Below are 4454 nucleotides of genomic sequence, written 5' to 3'. Positions count from 1 at the left end.
TCCGCCTACCCTTGGCTCCCCTCCTGGGCAGCGACCACCACCCCCCTCAGTATGTCTCTGAGTCTGAGTCGTTGAGTTCCTCATCCTTGTAGAAGCCTCCATCGTGGTCGCGGTGGCCGATGTTGTTGAAGCTGCAGTAGGAGCTGTGCTCGCTGCGCAGCACGGGCAGGCTGTCGAAGGTCACACTCTTGGAGGGGCTGGTGGTGTAGTGGTTAATGGCACTGAAGGACAGGCTGGGCGCCGGGTTGCAGGGGGACACGGGCATCATGGTGGCCAGGATCAGCGCCAGGCAGTCCGCCACGTCTTTGTTGGGGGCGCAGGCCAAGGCAGGCGTGTAACCTGAGGGGTTCAAACAGAACAGCAGAGGGTCACTTCAGGAGCATCACCGTTTACTATAACACTTTTGGTGAAAAACATGAAATAACAGCAGGCTAGGAGATACAAAGTTAAGACAATAACCAAGCAGTGGACTAGAGAGAAACATTTGTGGACACATTGAGAAGAGAAGTACAGAAGAAAACGGTGTTAGCGTTATGGATCTTACCATTGTCATCGACTGCTAGCACGCTAGCACCCTTCACTAGTAGCTCCTGAACCACCACCGTCAGACCATTTCTGGCTGCAACGTGTAACGGCCTGAGGAGAAAGTACCGTCAGATTAGCCAGCAGCAAATGAGGATACCTCCCAAATGCCAGACTATTCCCTATATAGTGCACTTCTTCTAATTCTTCTGGCCCAATTAATACAGCTGAACCATACGTACGTCTGTAAGGCTGCGTTAGTCGAGTTGATGAGGTTCCTGTCTGTAATCTTCTCCAATATCAACAAAGCACTGGTTTCATGCCCCTTTAAAAACCAGAGTCAAACATGTCAGACCAAAATGTCAACCAGAGAGAGCCAACTGTTCAGATGAACGTCATCTTCATGTGGGGATGCTCACCTTACTGCAGGCCAGATGAAGAGCAGTGTTCTTGACTGCATCCTGCAGGGTGAGCTCTGCTTTGGCACTGCTCACCAACAGCTCTGACACAGACAGAGAAACATAAAGAAACTCAATTAGGAAATGAAGCGACTTATTAAAATGTAAAACAGACATGTTGAACTTAAGCCGGCTGGGCGAGGCAAAGCGGAGGAGAGGGGGCTGCGTACCGACAGCGTTGGTTTGTCCGTTCTCAGCAGCCATCATGAGGGAGGTCTTCCCGGAGGCATCGGGGGAGTTGACCTGGGCGTTGTGGCCTAGCAGCAGCTGAAGACACTCCACGTGGTCCGTGAAAGCCGCCGCATGCAGGGGGGTCCTGGAGAGAGAGGAAACTTATTTCACCGATATCATGTAGGACTGTTATAAACAAGTTTGTTCAATTAACCCTGTTTATACCATAGAAATATAAAATCACTAATAGATGTATTAAAAGTAATCTACAATCCCTCATCCAACCCCAGAGGTCATTTTATTCCCAAGACAACATTATTCTCCAGAAGAAAAGGACTTTGTCATGTGCTGTAGTTACCGGTTCTTGGTGTCAGTGGCGTTGACAATGGCCGGCCCCAGAGTGTCAATCAGCATCTCTGCAGCCCCCTCGTTGTCATTGATCACAGCACAGTGGAGGGGGCTGAACGAGTTGCCCTCGGTGACATATGCTATGACAAAGTCCTGTTTCAGTGTAAGGTCCTCCACTGAGAGTCATAACCCCTAATTCTGTTGTAGTCTTGTTCATTCCCCCACATGGCTCCGTCCACACCAATCGAATGCTTTTCAAGCCACAAGAGGGAGTGAATGAGTGTACACTTCATGGAGGAGAGAACAGAGCTACAGTCCAGTTAGTCAGTACGTACCGTTGTATGTAGGGGTGTAACGATCCATCTACTACATCGATGTATCGATTTATATTCCTATGATCCAACTACATCGATCTGTGCTCGGTGAGTTGGCCTTTTGGACAACATATATCACTCTAACATCGTTTTAAAATGTAATAAATCGATTGTATCGATACTAGGAAATAACCCATTGGATTTAAGCACGTCAGACTTTATATGGATGTTTTTTCTTAGCACTTTTAATGATAAAGGCTTTAAACATTACTCGATTCAGTCTGCCTATCCGTGACGTCATCGCCCCACGCCAGCAGCAGCGCAAAGGCGCAAAGACAACAAAACATAGCATGGCGGACGACAGAGGAGAAGCCGACGAGCGAGAAATTATCAAGCCACCATTGCGGTCCTTACAAGAAACAGGAATCTAGGAAACTTCACCTGCACTGTCCAGTATCCAGGTATTTATTTCAGTCACACTGGTTGAATTTTTGGCTAAAAGGTTACTGAATCGATTTCAAGTCACTGAATCGTTTCGGATCGTATCGTTCTAAATGAACCAATATCGTCCTTGAATCGTATCGACAACCACGAATCGTGATACAAATCGAATCGTTACACCCCTAGTTGTATGGCCTGCCTAATTCAGGGACATGTTTACGGTGCTGAAGAGAGAAAATCAGAAAATATCTAGTGTTCCGTTAGTCCAGTACGTACCGTTGTAGCAGGCCCAGTGTAGTGGCGTGTAGCCCTGGTTGTCTGTGATGACGGGGAGGGTCTCCACTGACTGGGCGGCGTGTAGGAGTCCCCCCAGCACCCCGATGTGTCCGGATGCCGCCGCCAGGTGGACAGGGGTCCGCCCCTTACAGTCCCGAACCAGGAGGCTGGCGCTGTGCTGCAGCAGGGCCTCCACACACTCCTCATGACCCGTCAACGCCTGGGAGGAAGGGCAGGGAGACAAGAATGGATTTGAATAACTAATAATCAATGATATAATAATGAATCATCAATTATTACAAATGATGTCTGGAGGCAGGTCCCCCTACAGGGATGAATACACCACTACCCATGGACAACTACTTTTCTGAAGATAATATGTATATTTGAGCCTCCCCGTCTCTTTCTGTGTGTGAGCGTATACAGCCAGCTCTCCTCCTCACCCCTCTGTGTAGCGCTGTTCTGCCCCACTTGTCTTTGGCTTCTACGCTGGCTCCCTTGTTGAGCAGTGAGTACACACAGTCTGTGTGTCCGCTCAGCACTGACAGCATCAGAGGGGTTCTGATACACAAGACAACAAGGTCATATTACAAACTGGTAATAACCAGGCTGAGTCCCAAATGGCAACCTATTCCCTATATGGTACACTACTTTTGACCCGAGCCCATAGGGTTCTGGTTTAAAGTAGTGCACCAAGTAGGGCATAGGGTGCCATTTGGGACGTAGAACTAGTGTCAAAATCTCTTTATTTCAGGAATTGTATCCAAAACCCAATTGACTTACTGTCCATTCCCGTCTTGAACGTCCACTGGACTCTGGAGGTCAGCATTTCCAATCAGCAAACGCAAACACTCCGAATGACCGTTGGTAGCTAGAGGAGGATAAACAGAGAGGATATAAGAATGTGAGATGATTGACCGTTGGTAGCTAGAGGAGGCTAAACAGAGAGGATATGAGCTGATTGCTGGACGACTATTACCTTCACATGAACAGACAGATTTCTAGAACAGTGGTATTGGTAGATGACATCCTCATGATGTTAACACAGCAGATAATAAAACATTTTGGGGCTGAGGCCCTCGAAGCCTGTCACCTGCTAGCTGTGTACCTGGCTCTGGATAGAAGTCCCCCTGTGCACTGATCTAGGATCAGCTTACCCTCCCCAGATCCTCAGCAATAATGACAAAAAATGACCTTAGATCAGTGTGTAGTGGGCATTTTCACACTATGCTATATAATATCCCTAGAGTGGACATTGGCGTCCTAGCAACATGACCAAACAAATGTCCATCTTGGTAAGGAAAACTTTTGAATTACAGAATCTCTAGGTCTTACGTGATATCCTATGCGTACCTGCAGCGTGGATGGGGGTCCTCTTCAGGGTGAAGTCTTTAACCAGGATGGAGGCTCCCTGGTTGATGAGGACGTCAACACACTCCACATGGCCTTTAAAGGCAGCCAGGTCCAGAGGGGTGCGCCCCTGGCTGTTCCTCACGTCTAGATCCAGCAGAGACTGAACCAGGACCTCCATAGCATGGTGGTGGCCGTGGTACGCCTGAATGGAAACAAACACACAGTCTGAAGCAAAGTCCAGTGGTATGCCTGAACACATATACACTCCTAATATAATCAATGTCCTATAGTAGACCAGTGGTACGCCTGAACAGAAATACACTCCTAATATAATCAATGTCCTATAGTAGACCAGTGGTATGCCTGAACAGATATACACTCCTAATATAATCAATGTCCTATAGTAGACCAGTGGTATGCCAGAACAGATATACACTCCTAATATAATCAATGTCCTATAGTAGACCAGTGGTATGCCAGAACAGATATACACTCTTAATATAATCAATGTCCTATAGTAGACCAGTGGTACGCCTGAACAGAAATACACTCCTAATATAATCAATGTCCT

General features: G+C 47.5%; 2 long non-coding RNA genes across 2 annotated transcripts; both read right to left on the bottom strand.

The window, feature by feature from the left end:
* Positions 1-254: 254 nt before the first annotated feature.
* On the bottom strand, positions 255-776 carry LOC311143680. Its single transcript, XR_014614432.1, has 3 exons — positions 765-776; positions 545-636; positions 255-339 (listed from the first exon to the last, which is right to left on the bottom strand). It is a non-coding gene; the product is annotated as an uncharacterized lncRNA (long non-coding RNA).
* Positions 777-2992: 2216 nt separating this feature from the next.
* LOC311143682 lies at positions 2993-3923 on the bottom strand. Its single transcript, XR_014614434.1, has 3 exons — positions 3884-3923; positions 3314-3401; positions 2993-3091 (listed from the first exon to the last, which is right to left on the bottom strand). It is a non-coding gene; the product is annotated as an uncharacterized lncRNA (long non-coding RNA).
* Positions 3924-4454: the final 531 nt, after the last annotated feature.

This window comes from Coregonus lavaretus (assembly GCF_964263955.1).
Source record: "Coregonus lavaretus genome assembly, chromosome: 16".
NCBI classification, from domain to species: Eukaryota; Metazoa; Chordata; class Actinopteri; order Salmoniformes; family Salmonidae; genus Coregonus; species Coregonus lavaretus.
This window is presented reverse-complemented; position numbering and strand designations above follow the sequence as displayed.